Source organism: Gadus macrocephalus, chromosome 9, assembly GCF_031168955.1.
Source record: "Gadus macrocephalus chromosome 9, ASM3116895v1".
Classification (NCBI taxonomy): Eukaryota; Metazoa; Chordata; class Actinopteri; order Gadiformes; family Gadidae; genus Gadus; species Gadus macrocephalus.
Window position 1 is genome coordinate 22,988,403 of NC_082390.1, and position 17,900 is coordinate 23,006,302.

Genomic DNA, 17,900 nt, shown 5'->3' on the forward strand with positions numbered 1-17,900 from the left:
CTCATCTCGGCCGCTTGTACCCGCGATCTCGTCCTTTCGGTCATCACCCAGCCCTCATGACCATAGGTGAGGATAGGAACGAAGATCGACCGGTAGATCGAGAGCTTTGCCTTGCGGCTCAGCTCTCTTACGGTGCGGTAAAGCGAACGCAATACCGCCCCCGCTGCTCAGATTCTCCGGCCAATCTCACGCTCCATAGTACCCTCACTCGCGAACAAGACCCCGAGGTACTTGAACTCCTTCACTTGGGCTAAGGACTCATTTCCTACCCGGAGTAAGCAATCCACCGGTTTCCTGCTAAGAGTCATGGCCTCAGATTTAGCGGTGCTGATCCTCATCCCAGCCGATTCACACTCGGCCGCCAGCCGATCAAGTGAGTGCTGAAGGTCACAGGCCGATGATCCAATGAGGACCATATCATCTGCAAAAAGCAGTGACGAGATCCTCAGACCACCGAACTGCAACCCCTCCCCACCATGACTACGCCTCGATATCCTGTCCATGTATATCACAAACAGGATTGGTGACAAGGCGCAGCCCTGGCGGAGACCAGCACCCACTGAGAACGAAACTGACTGGCTGCCGAGAACACGAACACAGCTCTCGCTTTGGGAGTACAAAGATTGGATGGCCCTGAGGATAGACCCCCTTACCCCATACTCCCGCAGCACCTCCCACAGTCTCTCCCGGGGGACCCGGTCATACGCCTTCTCCAGATCCACAAAACACATGTAGACCGGATGGGCATACTCCCAGGCCCCCTCCAGGATCCTTGCGAGAGTGAAGAGCTGGTCCGTAGTTCCACGTCCGGGGCGAAAACCGCATTGTTCCTCTTCAATCTGAGGTTCGACGATCGGCCGAACCCTCCTTTCCAGCACCTTGGAGTAGACTTTACCAGGGAGGCTGAGAAGTGTGATACCCCGGTAATTGGCACACACTCTCTGGTCCCCCTTTTTGAACAGGGGAACCACCACCCCGGTTTGCCACTCCTTTGGCACTGTACCCGACTCCCACGCGATGTTGAATAGGCGTGTCAACCATGACAGCCCCTCAACACCCAGAGCCTTTAGCATTTCTGGCTGGATCTCATCAATCCCTGGGGCTTTGCCACTGCGGAGATGTTTGACTACCTCAGTGACCTCCACCAGGGAAATTGACGACGAAACACCATCAACCTCGAGCTCTGCCTCCAACATAGAGGGCGTGTTATTCGGATTCAGGAGTTCCTCAAAGTGTTCCTTCCAACGTCCGACGACCTCCTCAGTTGAGGTCAACAGAGTCCCATCCTTACTGTACACAGCTTGGATGGTTCCCCGTTTCCCCCTCCTGAGGTGCCGGATAGTCTTCCAGAAACACTTTGGTGCCGACCGAAAGTCCTTCTCCATGGCCTCTCCGAACTTCTCCCACACCCGCTGCTTAGCCTCCGACACGGCAGCCGCTGCAGCCCTTCGAGCCTGTCGGTACCCTGCAACCGAGTCAGGAGTCCTCCAGGATATCATATCCCGGAAGGCCTCCTTCTTCAGTCGGACGGCTTCCCTGACCACCGTAGTCCACCACGGTGTCCGAGGGTTACCGCCCCTTGAGGAGCCTAAGACCCTGAGGCCACAGCTAGACACCGCAGCTTCAGCAATGGAGGCTTTGAACACCGCCCACTCCGGCTCAATGCCCCCAACCTCCACAGGAATGCCAGAAAAGCTCCGCCGGAGGTGTGAGTTGAAGATACCTAGGACGGGGGCCTTCTCCAGACGTTCCCAGTTCACCCGCACTACTCGTTTGGGCTTACCAGGTCTATCCGGAAATTTCCCCCATTCCCTGATCCAACTCACAACCAGATGGTGGTCGGTTGACAGTTCCGCCCCTCTCTTTACCCGAGTGTCCAACTCAGATCAGATGACACGATACTGATCAGTGTTTCGAGATATACGGCTACTTGAATTCTGAGCTACCCTGGGCGGGATTTAGCTTGGATATTCATAACGTAGGTTGTAGCACACAATACAATGGAAAGATTTTAAATGACAGACTTGGATGCAAAATGTAGCCCTTTAATATACCGAAATTTGCTGTTGGTGTATTAGCCTAGGACAACACCCTTACCAGATTATTTATCTAAATAGCCCTATGTTGTTAGAATTTACAAACTTTATGCAAGGTCTACGTTTGTGCAGTACTCGGCGACACTCTGTCCTAAAAATACAATATTATTGTAAATTATATCACATCGAAAAAGCGGTAGCTAACGTTAGTTGAATCAAGCAAACAAATAGCTGTTTTTGCTCCAAAAAGCTTGATTTACCTCGAATTTTACACAAGATAGTTCCTTCAAATTAGGGCTGTACAGTATGGACTAAAATGTATATCACGGTATGATTTGAGGCATAGACGGTAACGGTATTATATCACGGTATGTTCATTTTATCTTCTAATTTCGATATAAATGCCAGTGAAGGGGTAAAATACTGGTAAGGCAGCAAGACTGCATAAAAAAGTTAGTTACTTCCATCTCTGAAAAAACACTAATGTTTAATAGTATGGATTTGTTTCTCCACTTGCTGGCGGACCTTTCCGTATAGTTTGTGCGGGCGTGGTAGTGTGTGCGGGCAGGTAACGTGTACCTGGGATCGAGTGTTTTGACCATCTCTTTAAAGCCCTTTCTATCGACATTTTGAAAGGGAACCATGTCCTTACACAGGTATACAGTGACAGCGTTTGTTATCTTGTGCCACTGCTGGCATTTTGTCGTAAGGGCTGGCTTTCAAAATGCCTGCGGAAGCAATGTCTGATTGTAGAGACAGCTTCACTTTACCAGTGTCTGTCTCGTACGGTGTTACGCAAGCACGCAGGAGCGCTTGCTGCGCACCTGCCTGCTTGCACAATAGCATACTGCCTGAGAAGGCAGTATCGCTGTCAAATCTGTCCCTGGGAAAAGTAACGTGGCGCCGAATTGAAAAAGGAACTATGTTTCGTTACCATATTTTCAGTAGTTGCGCATAACTTTACTTTATACAAGAAAAAGTAGTTAGTTTACAGTATTAACGCGTTACTTACTTTGTTATGCGTTACACACAACACTGTCCACCGTTCACACCGGTCTCACGGTCACAAAAAATCAAAATCCATACCGTAGCGCAAATTCACACTGGTGTACTTTCTATACCGTTTATACCGTAGGCCTACACCCCTACTTCAAATTGACATTAAGAGTTTCCATCAGACTCGCGTGGTAGCCACGCGTCTCATCCAAAGGCGAGCACAGTTGGCGCTGTGTGCTTCAAAATTCTAGAGCAAGTGCTGAGATTCCGAATGGCCCTGAGAAATGTCAATTATAAAAATTATTGTTATAACAATTATTATCCAATAATGTTTCATTTGAAGGACAGCCTTCCCCGCACCCCCCCTAAAAAAACTTTGGTTCTACGCGCTTCAGGTAAATGACCCAATTGACCAAGAAAACGGCGATCGTCGCCGAAAAGCGACAAGTTTGCAGGTGTGCTTCTTCCATCCTTCCACATGCTGCTCCATCCCTCGACCTCAGTCCTCCCTCCCTCCACCTCTGTCCTCTCTCCTTCCATCTCTGGTCTCCCTCCCCCCTCCCCCCCTCCCTCTACCCTGTCTCCACCTTTTTCCTCCCCCGCTCCATCTCTTAGCTCCCTCCCTCCATCTGTAGTCTCCCTCCCCTTCTCCCCAGAGGCTACCGTTATATTGATTCTTATTCTTATCCCTGCATGTGTTGTGTGCGTTCCCTGCATGGCTGTAGAGAAAGCATGAGGAGAAAGAGAAGAAGGGGGTGAGTGTATTTCTGAGGAGCACAGATCGACAGACCTAGACGGTCTCTGGGGGGACACAGTCCACATTATGTTCCTGCCTGGGCTGAAGCCTCTTGTCCGTCAAAGCTGTGGGTTTTCCACAGTGAAAGGACGGGGGATTTTCCATGGGCCGGTCAGCATCTTCTGTGTGCTCTTAATGAAGCGCACTGCCATCCAGGAACACTGGAGCAGGGGTGTGAAGGCATGATGCTTACGCACGTTGGCACACCATGACACCCCAAGGCCAGTTTCCCTCCACGGCCCAGGACAGAGGGAGATGGGGTTGGGGGAACAAATGTTTTCATTGACTGAGAACCAACATTTCTTACTTCCATCATGTGTATGCATGTTGATGGAAGTAAGCTGAGAGTGTGTGTGGTGGTGGTTGGGGCGCGTGTGTGGTGGTGGTTGGGGCGTGTGTGCGTGTGCGTGTGCGTGTGTGCGTGCTTGCGTGCGTGCGTGTTTTTGAGTTCTATCGTTATTGAAGAGCAGAAGAATGCCGTTCTAAATTATGCGTGTCCAGCAACCTGGAATGCATGTGAAACCGATCCAGTGGAGACAGGCCAGAGGTGGGTGTTGGGTCGGCGGTCTCTTCCTGTTGTTGTTGCTGTATTCATAAGTGAAGTTCCGAGTATCAGATATGAAAATCACAGCGCTTTGGTTTGCTGTGTGAGAATGTTTTTGAAGATGACAGGAAGGTGGTGTAGGGGAACAAGAGTTGAGGTGGAGGTGGGGTTTGCGGGGGGTGAATAAAACATTACGGCTTGAGGACACAAAAGAGCGATTCATCCGGTCTCTGGTTGAGCACTACCCATCACGGGACAGACTGGATCAAACGGGCCCAGACCCAGGCGGGGCAGAGAGGTAGACAGCAGACTGAGACTGAGAGAGGGATCCAGAGATAGCTGAAAGACAGACACAGAGACAGACAGCGAGACGGACCTAGAGACAGAAACAGCAGAGAGAGGCAGACACCCAGCAAACAGAGAGACAGCAGAGAGACAGACAGAAAGCCAGACAGAGACAGGAGACAGAGGCACACAGTAGAAAGAGAAAGATAGAGACAGAGACAGACACAGAGACAACAGATAGAGGAAGACATAGTGGACCGCAGACATACACATTCACAGAGACAGACAAAGATACATAGATACAGCAGACATGAGACAGCATACGGAGACCAACACAGAGGCTGCAGACATTGAAATTTGCTGAATGGTTGAATGGTTATCACAATATCAAAAGTTTATATTGGTAATTGACGAATTTACCAGTTTGCAATGTTATGCTGCAATGCCTTAAATAGTGACCAGGGTAATTATGCTCTCTTTATGTTCATTTCGAACGTAGGAGCTGTGTATAGTCAAACAGATTTACAGCTTTTCAAATATTGCGATATTCAATTTCTTATATGGGACCACCCTACAGTGTACCTATTATTCTATTCAGACAATGAAGAGGATTTAAAAGGAAGAGAGACAGAGCTGGAGAAAAGACATTCAGCAAGGGAAGGATTAGAAGAGGCTTTAGTCTTTTTCACACACAAGCTAAAGAAGATAAGATAAGTGTGTGTGTGTGTGTGTGTGTGTGTGTGTGTGTGTGTGTGTGTGTGTGTGTGTGTGTGTGTGTGTGTGTGTGTGTGTGTGTGTGTGTGTGTGTGTGTGTGTGTGTGTGTGTGTGTGTGTGTGTGTGTGTAAGAATAACGATGCATACTTTCTATGATTGTGAAACAATTCAACGTTCCATTTCGTCCTGAGTTTGCCTTGGTGTGTTCACGGCCTTGCAATCAGTCGATGGAACTTTTTCAAATATATAACGGCATAAACTCATAAACACTTTCATACTATAATTTGCCACACCGCGTTCTGAGCGCACATCGGACTAAAGCAGGTCCTGATATCGGCCCACAATGTACTGAAGCAAGAAGCACGTTTCGAATCGCATATAGAAAAATCTAATAGAATGCGATACCGATGGAATCCCCTCATGACCCTGAGAGTCACCGTGGGGCCGACTGAGGGGCCCTAGGGGAGGAAGCCTCCGAGAGCCTGGTCTGTCTGCACATACAGACAGACGGCAGGGCTGAGACAGGCCGCTGAGCAGGGGGCTGCGTGGGATCTGCTGGGATCGTTCAGCTCTGGTCCCTCCTACACCCCAAAAATATTTTCTGATCTCATTCTTCATGTGAGCCGTGTTTGGCAGTTAACAGTCCCCAGGGAAGAAGAAGAAGAAGACAAGAACAAGGACTACAATGACAAAAGGGTTTTGTAGCAGAAGAATTTGATGCAATTCCAATATCCAAAACATGCATCCGATATTGACATCGCTCTCTCCAAAGCATTCTCGGAAGTCCCGCCCACTCTCTCTCCAGCATAACGCACATTTTAGGGGATGAGAACGCATGTGGACCAGGATAAGATGGGCCAGGACACTCAAGGTTCTCATCACACCGCCTGCACAGCATCAACACTGGCTGAGGAGAGAGAAGGAGCAAGAGGGCTTTCAGGGATCTGTTGTGGCCTGCCTACTGAGAGGTGTTGATGATGTGGTTAGAAACCCCATGGGGGATGTGATACTATGTTGGCCTTAACGAGAGAGATATACAAGATAAATAGACAGACGCAAAGATGGCGGATGGCGAGAGATCAACAGAGTGCAAAGACAACAGGAAGGACTGTATATGAGTGAGAGAGAGAGCGAGATCGAGAGAGAGAGACCACAGCTCGTGAGGTTACAGGGATAACAGTGAACAACACTTCCCCGCCGGGCATCTCCAGAACTCTGGTCATTAACAGAGCTGTGGTGTTTTTCACAGCAAGGCTCATTCAGTCCTCCCCAAGTTCACACACTGAACTTGGGGAGGACCAGGGGAAATCTGAACCAGTGATGCAGGGGCAGGAATGACCAGCGTGGCAGTGGATCAGAACAAACTTATTGGTTCATAAATCTAGAGAACTAATAATATTTCATCATTATTGGAAAAAATTAAAATATTAAGGCATACAATAAAAAATAAAGATGGCTGCACAACCGATCACCAAACACAACTGGAGAGAGGGCAGAGCGGCCATTGGAATGGTAAACACTCTGAGTCATTCAGCCATTGAATTAATGTCAAGAGTCTTTCTCATGCAATCAGAGCTCCCTCCTGGGGTGATCCCAACGCATCCCTCTTCCCAGGGGCGCGCGCCACATGAAGAGAGCCATCAGCGGACACACAAATGGCAATTATACAGCACGTTTCTCACAGCTGTGGTGAGCGTTCAGGACGGGGGCCCTTGCTCGGGGGCACGTTGAGTGAAGCGAGCCAGAAGGAGGGTCTTCAACATGCAACCGTCTGGTTGCCAGACGAGTGTGTTCTTCTCTGGAGGGAAGCCCTGTCCCACTCAGCCCTCCCAGCCGCCCTTTAGGGCGCTGACGACCGGGACCTGCCGACTCAGCCCTCCCAGCCGCCCTTTAGGGCGCTGACGAGCGGGACCTGTCCCACTCAGCCCTCCCAGCCGCCCGGGACCTATCCCACTCAGCCCTCCCAGCCGCCCTTTAGGGCGCTGACGACCGGGACCTGTCCCACTCAGCCCTCCCAGCCGTCCTTTAGGGTGCTGACGACCGGGACCTGTCCCACTCAGCCCTCCCAGCCGTCCTATAGGACGCTGACGACCGGGACCTGTCCCACTCAGCCCTCCCAGCCGTCATATATGGCGCTGGTGACCGGGACCGGGACCGGGACCGGGACGCTTCGGGGGTACGCCGGGCACGCTCTTCTTATGGCAGAGGAGGAAACCCAGCTCACAGCATGGGCCCGTTGCCATAGCGACCTGATTTCTCCGGCCTGTTGAGGTTGTTCACACAAGCAGAAAGGGGGCTGGGGAACGGGGAGGGGGAGGAGTGAGGAGGAAGAGCATGAGCTGGAGGGAGGTTCAGATTGGTGACTGTAAACAGCTCCTACTTCCAGGCATCTGGGTGGGCTTCACACACACACACACACACACACACACACACACACACACACTCTCTCAGCCTGGCTCCCTCGCTCTGACATACACACAACCCAGAGGAAGAGACCAGAAAGACTTCCCTGACCTGCCCTCGGTTCCCTTATCACAGAAACCGGTCTGATCACGTAGCTTTGAACGTGAAGCTACGTGAAACACTGATAATTAGAAACATACAAACATTAGCCAACACAAGAGCTTACTGAGAAGCCTTCCCTTTCAGAGAGACAGAGGGCTAGACATAGAGAGAGAGAGAGAAAGGAAGTCACAGAGACGAAGAGCCAGACAGAGAGAGACAGAGACACAGAGTACAAGAGAGAGTGAGAACGAGAGAATAAGAGACAGAGACAGAAAGAGACATAGAGAGAAACAGATTAAATGGAATGGCCCCCAGTAATGCAAACACACACACACACCAACACTTGTGCGCGCACCCGTGTGTATATCTATTGAGCGTGTGTGAGTGTATGTGATTGCATGTCCGGGCATGTCTGTGGCGAGTGTTACTGGAGATGGTGAACTCTGGTGACAGCGAGATCTTTGAGGGAGAGATCAGCCTGATCCAAGTATCACCCAGACCTCTGGCCAACCCCCCGGCCCACAACCCCCATAAAAGTCCTGTAGCCTACTTCCATCTGTTGGAGGCCCACAACAGACAACAACAACAACCAGCACAGAGTCCATCCACCCGGCCAGAACATCCCATCACCACACACTAAACCAGGTCACTGCAGAGACCCCTCCACCAGGTAACCAAACACTAAACAAGGTCACTGCAGAGACCCCTACACCAGGTCACCACACAGTACTCCAGGTCACTGCAGAGACCCCTACACCAGGTCACTGCAGAGACCACTACACCAGGTCACCACACAAGGTCACTGCAGAGACCACTACACCAGGTCACTACAGAGACCACTACACCAGGTCACCACACACTACACCAGGTCACTGCAGAGACCCATCGAAACACTCAACCCATAAATGAAGCTACTGTCACAATGGCACCCATTCCCATCAGGGACCATGATGGAAATAAGTGCTTGCACTTAGTCATGTTTTTCTTTTATCCCTTGGATATGTCTTTATTCCAAATAAATCAAAATCCCAGCTCCTTACGGTCGACCATACCCCCCTTTGCGTCCCCCGAGTTGAACCCCATAGCACACACGCACAGCTGTCTGCTGTCATTATCCCCTTTGTCTGTGTGCACCCCGACACCATCCACCCCTCACCCCCACCTCTGTCTGGTAAAGCGCACGACAACAGGACCAGACCCCCACCCCAAATACAGATATGCAGGGTACCCGGGAATGTTGCCTGAAGCTTCTCACTGCAACACAAACATACTTCCTTCATCATGTGGAAGGAATATAAAGAGCTTTATGCCCCAATGAAAACAGACGCACAGGCTCAAAAAATACACGTTATAATGTGGACTTTTTTGTATGCATTGACTTTATTGACTTATTTCTTTGCATCTTCATTTTAATTCATAGATTTTCATTCAAACTTAATATTAACGTTCAGTCATAAGTTATTTCTAAGCAGATAGTTAATGATGAGATTAACATTAGTAAATGCTGTGGCATACCATCCAGTGGTAGGCTGTCATACATCTGGCTGGACACTCCCACTTTTCCAAAGGGTAGATTTACATTTACATTGAGGGCATTTAGCAGACTCTTTTATCCAAAGCGACTACAAAGCGAAGTACATTTGTCAGAAGAAGGTGAATCAATAAATTGCGGTCGGTACAGTAAGGATGTCTTAGCCGTAGATTTAGACGTGCTATTAATTGCTAGCAAATCAACATCCCACCTGGTGGTACAATAGGGTTCCTTTAACATAACTTATGAATCATCTACAAATGTATAGAAATGTGTTGTGAATTATTAGTTTATCAGTAATTTAAGGCTTATAAATGCCTTATAACAGAAGGTTATTATAAGTATAAGCCTTTTTACACACCAGTAAACCCCATTCCAATAACTTGTGTTTGAAATATGTACACTGTTGCTTAATTCCCCACAATTATATTTTGTCCTAATTACAATTAAAGATTTGTTATACTACAGGTCCCACCCAGAGGTCAGGCTGCCTCTCAGGACATATCCAATGTCAGTTTTTTTTACTTCATTTGTTGGAGGCTGGATCACTGAGGACATACCTCCACCCAAAGACTTTGTAGGGTCACATTCCCTCCAGGCACAAAATAGTCTTCCACATTAAACATGTATGTCAGGTTGTAAACGTAATGCAGTGAACGTAGCCTTGGGTTTTCAAAAACTCCAGCCCCTCCAAGCACTCTCACACACACACACACACACACACACACACACACACACACACACACACACACACACACACACACACACACACACACACACACACACACACACACACACACACTCTCTCTCTCTGAAGAGTGTCACCACCAGCTGGTGGAGGAACATAAAAAAACATGCGTAGCAAAACAGGAAATGCATCAGCAGGGGCCTATCAGAGGGCTTTATCAGGTCACAGACTGCCCTTCTGAGAAACTGTGTGGCGCCAAATGCTGATTGGCCTATCAAAAATGCAGCCGTGTCATTACAGGTCAAGACGTCAAGAGGTCAGCGGTAATCAAAGGGGTTTTTACGCGTGTGCGTATGTGTGCGTGCGTGTGTATGTCTGTGCGTTACCATGGTGATCAAAACAACAGGGGGGATCCTGGGGGAAACACAAGAGGTTGTGTTGGAAAGAGGGCAGAGGGAACGCTGTGACATCATCAGGTGACGGGCAGATTACAGAAAGAGAAAGAGAAGACGCATTCCTCCTACATTCAGAATACAGTGGTGCCCAGAATGCAAAGGTCCAAATAGAAGGCAAACCGTGGCTTACACAGTACCCTCTATGTTTTCCCGGCATTACGGCCGTCTGTTCTTAAGACCTGGCCAACCTTTCTTTATGGAGATGCAGACCATTCGAGGGCCGTCAAATGATTATTGTTATTTATCTCCTCCCTTGTATTTTTACATTGGGTTATTTTTCATTTTGCCCATTGTTGGCTCGTAATGTCATCAACGTCTGCAACTTCATCTGAAGGCAGCGACCATCAAACGTAATCCCCGGCACACACCTTCGGCACTCTTTTGTATCCTGTGCAAGCTAACCCTCTGCCTGCAGAACCATCAGTCCAGAGCATAAGAACCGGTTCTAAACAGGGCGTCTGAGCACCAGAACCGGCCCCTAAACAGGGCGTCTGACCACCAGAACCGGCCCCTAAACAGGGCGTCTGACCACCAGAACCTGCCCCTAAGCAGGTCGTCTGACCACCAGAAACGGCCCCTAAACAGGGCTTCTGAGCACCAGAACCGGCCCCTAAACAGGGCATCTGATTACCAGACAGCCCCTAAACAGGGCGTCTGACCACCAGAACGGGCCCCTAAACAGGGGATCTGAGCAGCCATATCACCAGACACTCTCTACACTTCCGCTTGCGGGCAGAGAGTAGACTGCACCAACAGTCCACTATCTTTAGCGATGACACACCACCGCTTCAGAAGACAACAGAACACAGAAACCACAGTCAGACATGAATGGGAAAACCAGATAAACACTGCAGAGAGACAAGATGAAGGGGACAGTCGAGTAACCAGTGGCAATGGAGGAAAAGTGACATTTATTTACTTTAATCTGTTCGGAGTACATAAATAATCAAACCACTACGATATACTAACAACAGTCGGACAAAAAGGGACAGAAGGAAGAAGAGATGGACAAACCGTGGTCAGGAGGGAGAGACAGAGAGAAAGAGAGACAACAGGAGAATGAGACAGAGAGAAAGGGAGGGATGGAGAGAAAGAGAAAACAGGAGAACGAGAGAGAAGAGAGAAAGGGAGGGATGGAGAGAAAGAGAGGAAGAGAGACAACAGGAAAACGAGAGAGAAAGGGAGGGATGGAGAGAAAGGAAGAGAGACAACAGAATGAGAGAGAAGAATAAGGGAGAGATGGAAAGAAAGAGAGGAAGAGAGACAACAGGAGAACGAGAGAGAAGAGAGATAAAGGGAGGGATGGAGAGAAAGTCAGATAAAGTGAAAGACAGACCGAGAGAAAGAGCGGGAGGGTTTGAGAAAAATAGGGTTGGAAAGATATTGAGGGAAGGGAGAGCTGAAAGCAGTTGGGAGAACCTGAAGGCCTCTACTGGAGAAACTGAAGAAAACAACCTTTGCGTGTGAGAGTCAAACCGGATGCTTCGGACCCTGGTCTCTCCTTTATAATTCATATTTTATGACACACAGACACACACAACTGGATCTATCCTTTTGGGGATGCTTATCACCACCAGATTCCCAAGCTTTGCCTATCAGCCTTGTCACAAACACACACACACACACAGTAATTAGTGTATCAGCTCAGTACTTCCTTCCTAGAATGCTGACCGATACATTACTCGCCTGAGACGGAGGAGAGAAAGGTGGAGGGGGAGAAAGGGGGAGGGGGAGCGAGGAGGAGGCAGAAGGGAGAGAGTGGGGGTGAGGGAGAGACGGAGACAGAGTCAGAGAGGGAGCGAGAAGTGGAGGGAGTTCATGATAATTAGCAGGATAAGTAGGGGTGAGGCAGTGCAAGGAGAGGAAGAGAGGAAGAGGCAGACAGACAGGCTGCTATTGGCGTGACAGGGTGAAATTGCGGCAGACGGAGAGAAGGTGGAACCATTAGGATCCAAATAGCTGAAAATAATAAAATTCCAACCCGATAAGCAGGAAATCCCCCCCCGTCCCCCCCTGGGGGGCCTCCAGCCCTGATCCAGCACCGCCAGAGCATGTGTGTTGGGCACAGACATAGAGGTGTGGGATATAAAGACACCAGAGCCCCCTGTTCTGTACCCCTCGCTGCTCAGCTAGCCAAACTCACACACACACACCCAGACTCACACACACACACACACACTCTCCTGTGGCGTTTGTGAGATCTCCCCCCCCCCCCCCTCTCCCACTCTTGCTCTCTCTCTCCCTCTTACACACACACACACACCCACCCCCCCCCCCCCCCCCCCCCCCCCCCCCCCCCCCTCTCCCACCACCACAGGGTCCATTGTTAAGCAACAAGGAGTCAATAACAGAAAGGAGATATCAGAGTTAATGTAGGAGAAGAAGAAAGAAAAGAGAGAGAGAGGGAAAAAAAACAGAACAGCCAAACGTTGCCATCTAGTGTCTACCCGACAGGAAGGGCACAGCTGATATTTGTGAGATCCTGGACTCACTTTCATCTGTTATCATCAGTGATATCTCCCTCTCACTCCCCCTGGAGGTGCATATGGGGGAGGAGGTGATTCACCTCAACAACCGTGATCCTTATGTGACTCTCCACCACGGCTATACAACCCCACGTCTTGTTTTGTCAGTCGGTCGCCAGGCAGACTGTGTCCTGGGAGGAGGAGCGATGTGATTGGAGCGCCTGGGTTGTTGGGTTGCTGTTGCCGAGAAGCCTCCAAGACTGAATTTTGACACCTTATTTACTTCTTTTTAGGAACACTTCTTTTTAACACTCGCACACGCGCGCGCACACACACACACACACACACACACACACACACACACACACACACACACACACACACACACACACACACACACACACACACACACACACACACACACACACACACACACACACACACACACACACACACGTGACCACACAGCTGTGTCTAACTGGATGTGGGTGTGTGCACCAGGGAGGAACCTGGCCAGGGTGAGAAAGAGAGAGAGAAAAAGCGATTGGTGGAGTTTTGCCAATATCCCGAAGGTATTCCCTATGTTTATCAGTTATTTTCTGCTGAGCAGGACAAGCTTTCAGACTCAAGTCGTGGCAGCCGTTAAATGTGGAGCATTATGAAGTGTGATACCAATAATACGTCATGCACATATATATCAATTGACGTGTGTGCGTGTGTCTCTTTCAGCGATACAAGTACCGTCACTGGTCTAGGAGTGTCCTCACAAAAATGTCAACAGCTAACTTTTTATTTACAAAAATAAATAGATAAATGTCTTTTTTTGCTGAGGACCCCCGCTGGCCCATCTATGTTCCTCCAGTCTGTTACTCAGCGTACAACACTAGGTGCGTTTCCATCCCCCTAATTTAATGCGAACTTTGAAGTATCGAATCAGTTAACGGTGATGGAAACACCAAAATTCGCATCAAAATCCTCTAATTCGCAAAAGTCTATCCGCTCACTTGAGGTGGTTTTTGAGAAATGTGAAACAGAGTAAATTCGCAAAATGGGAGATGGAAACACATTTTGCGAATCAGCTGTGACGCAGCGAACTTTGAACACACAGGACTGACAGTCTTTCAGATTTCCGCATAACGACCGGCCATAGCAACCCTGCCGACATCAACGTGTAACGTCATCACCCTGTTCCGCTCCAACCACTTGATGGAAACGCACCTAATTCGAATTACTTTTTTGCGAACTTTCTAAAGATTCGCATCACCTTTTAGATGGAAACTAGGGATGGGCAAAATGATTCATTTCCGGGAACTAGTTCTTTTAGTTCAGTTCACTATAACGATTTGTTTATTTGATTCGTTCGTTACGTCAGATTACGTCATTTGGTGTCTGCCGCCCCCCCCCCGCGAGACGGCCGTGAGCATAATTTAAACCACTTCTAGGCTCTAAACCCCGTGGAAATCGAGAAGATACACTATATAGTATAACCAAACGTCCCACCAATATTTATACCACCGCTTACTCTCTATATTTCATTCATGGTTTTACATTTATAATTTTATTTTACTTTACATTAAATTCTTCATTGTTCAGGCATTACAGAACTTTCATGGTCATAAATAAAAAATACGAACTGCAGTTTAATTTCTTTGTTTGTTCTTAAATTGACGTAGAATGGAGCAAAGACTCCTGGGATTGGGAAATGCGTTTATCCAATAAACAGATGGAGGTCAAGTCTATTTTCGAAAAAATGTAGGGGGATATACGAGTGGCCCCACGTCGAATGGTATGACCCAAGATACGTCAGACAGAAAGCGCGCATATTCGACGGTACCGCCTTGTCATTGGTTTACCCAGGTGCCATTGCAACACCATTGCTACCTCTCATTGGCTGAATCTTTGAGAACGTTGTAGACTCAATCAATATAAGTCGCGGGGAGACGAAGCTCTGTTCGTTTGTATATTTTATTTACATGACCATATTTTTGGTTTATGTTTAAAAAAAAGAATCAAAGAACCAGTTCTTCTTGTTTTGGGGAACCAGTTCTTGTCGTTCACGTTCGGGATTCGTTTGTTGTAACGAATCGGTCGCGACCGACACATCCCTAATGGAAACGCAGCTACTGGCCTGCCTCTGAGGCCCTTTGCAGTCTCTCCACCCTGGCGCTATGGAGAAGCTGTAGAGCTGTCCTACACACGACCGAAACACACTGCTGGTGCTTCAAGTGATGCTGATAGTAAAGCTCTAGCGGGCCACACTACGCAAACTTTTTTGAGCTGTATTTGTTGATGTGTGATATCTATAACTGTCTGCAGTTTCACTAATGTAATCAAAAGAACAACGATGTACTGTGCAGCATTTCTGAATTATATGGGAACAATCTGCAGCAACTCAAATCTTTGACTCTTTGCCTCATCGTTCCTAGCCTGACTTGTAAGTGACTTTCAATAAAAGTTGACATCTCATTTCTTTTTACTTCTCTTCTGGATTGCAAGAAGAGGTCATGTGGTCATGTGGACAATGTTGTAACTAATCAGGAAGCCAATTACTTTAATACATATGTGCTCTAATCCTGATTCATATGTCCACCTAAATTATATAGAATCATATATAGGGATGGGATCTCCTCTAATCATAAGGTCCTACTCTCAGGTACAGTGGAATGAGTGTTATAACTTGCATGAATGCATCCTTTTAGAAAAGGGATTAACGTTTATAATGCATTGAACAGCAGTTATGAAACTACATTGTTTACCTTATGAAACACTGTGCATATAATTAATTGATATACAACTGACTCCCACCAAAGGTGCAATGAAAACTGGAAGGTAGTAGAAAATCTACTACCTCCACACAACAAACGGATCATTTCAACAATCAAACCTACAGAAGAAAACTAGAGGGAGAGAAAGAGCGGTGTTCATACTGAAGGTAGAGCTAGAACCATGTGTTCAGAGGACAGTTACGACACCATGACAGAGTACAAAAAACAACAACCATCATGGCACCGGCGCAGTGGAAGCAGACCGAACAACTCAAACCATCTCCCAGCCCCCCTTACTCACACCCCATTGCTCCCTCCTCCTCTTCCTCCACCCCCCCATCCTGTACCCCTGTTCACCCCACTCCACCCGCCTTCCCCAAACCCACCGCCCCCGATTTGTCTCTGGGCCTCCCTGCTCTGGCATAACTCCACCATGCCCTTACTCACCTCCCCTGCCTTCACCCCTCAAAGCCCCCCTCACACACACACACATGTGTACGCACTCTTTCCCACTGACACTCTCACTCTTTCCCACACACACACAGAGCTACTATCTCTTCTCCTCTGCACCGAGGTCTCCCCTTAGCCAATAGGAAAATGGCCGTCATGGAAGCCTGCTAAAGAGAGGCCTACCCTGAACCACAAACCCGGAGTAGGAACATAGATGTGGTGGTGGTGGTGGGGGGGGGGGGGGGGGGGGCGCAACATATTACTGCCGCAATATTAGCTGATGGAGAGAAGAGGGGGGCTGGGGTCTGAGGGGCTTGCTGTGAGCTCGAGCCCACAGAACACTCACCAACATATGGAGTAAATTAGGAACAATCTTATTTTTTCCCGAACACTGTTTTTTTTCCCTCCTTGAGTTCAGCCTGTGTGTGTGTGTGTGTGTGTGTGTGTGTGTGTGTGTGTGTGTGTGTGTGTGTGTGTGTGTGTGTGTGTGTGTGTGTGTGTGTATGTGTGTGTGTGTGTGTGTGTGTGTGTGTGTGTCGTGCACACACATAAACATGGAGGAAAAAGAATGACTGATTGAGTGAGGTACAATAAGAGAAAAGAGAAGATTTCTCAGCAAAGAAGATGGAATAGAGAAAGGAAAGCTGTTGGCCGCCCAGGCCAAGTTTGGAGCCTGGATGTAAACAACCGGTCCCCAGGGCAGCGCTCAGATGAGCATCCCCCAGCTCACCGGTGGCGAGACACCCTGAGAAGAGTACGAATGACAACACTGCCTCACTGGGAAACTGCACCAACTGGGCATGTTTGAAGAAGCTACTGACACACATGGTTGGTGTGTGTGTGTGTGTGTGTGTGTGTGTGTGTGTGTGTGTGTGTGTGTGTGTGTGTGTGTGTGTGTGTGTGTGTGTGTGTGTGTGTGTGTGTGGTTCTGCGTCGTCTCTCCCTGTGGTCGGTCTTCGGGGAGGTGCAGGATGCATTACCTTGAGCGACTCTGCCGGGAGAACCAGTCACATAGTCATGCTCAGACCGCCAGCCTCATCACAGGTCCAAGGAGGAGGAGATCCCTCCTCTGAGAACATCAACTCTTGGATGACATCTCCCCTTGCAGGGACATGCTTCCGGTTAGCCCGTTATAAGCATGGTCTGCATAAGGTCCACCAAGGACGATCAAATAGCAAAAACCCTCTGATGAGAGCCTGTATCTCTCATCAAGAATATTCTCAGGCAATGCCAAGGGATCGGTCTCGAAAGAGCCTCTGTCGGAGAGACCCCTGTACGATAAGGGCTCCGAGGTCCACGGGAACACCCAGTAATGGTGACGCCATTGTCAAAGGAGGGGCTAAGAAGCTGCGCACGCCGATCTAATCCGATAGATTTAGCTGAAAACTTGCACCCGACCAGGTTTGGTTGAGAGCATACGTCTCCATGGTGATACAGCGACTAAAAGAGATCGACTTTCGTGTCCCAGCTAACCTAGGCTTTGAGCGCAACATACTTCGCTAACCCACTAATCGAGGTTCGTAGTACAGGGCACGCATGCTGTCCGGGGTGTTTTGATTTCAGGTGATGGATCAAGCTGGATGTGTTGAAAGTCTTCGCAGATGTTCCCCCTCTAGAAAGTTCAGCAGAACAATGTCTGCAAACGGCCTTATTTGCTCTGTTTTCTGAA

The 17,900-nt window shown here is 48.6% G+C and overlaps 2 protein-coding genes and 1 long non-coding RNA gene across 3 annotated transcripts in view; 1 reads left to right on the top strand and 2 right to left on the bottom strand.

Annotated features, from left to right (window-relative positions):
* LOC132464879 (uncharacterized) overlaps positions 1 to 17,900 on the top strand; it is a 152,471-nt gene that overhangs the window by 64,320 nt on the left and 70,251 nt on the right. The window lies entirely within an intron of this gene.
* mrpl23 (mitochondrial ribosomal protein L23) overlaps positions 1 to 17,900 on the bottom strand; it is an 87,189-nt gene that overhangs the window by 11,165 nt on the left and 58,124 nt on the right. The gene's annotated exons all lie outside the window — the stretch shown is intronic.
* Positions 5,372 to 12,751, bottom strand: LOC132464888 (uncharacterized). Its single transcript, XR_009527380.1, has 2 exons — positions 7,534 to 12,751; positions 5,372 to 7,470 (listed from the first exon to the last, which is right to left on the bottom strand). It is a non-coding gene; the product is annotated as an uncharacterized LOC132464888 (long non-coding RNA).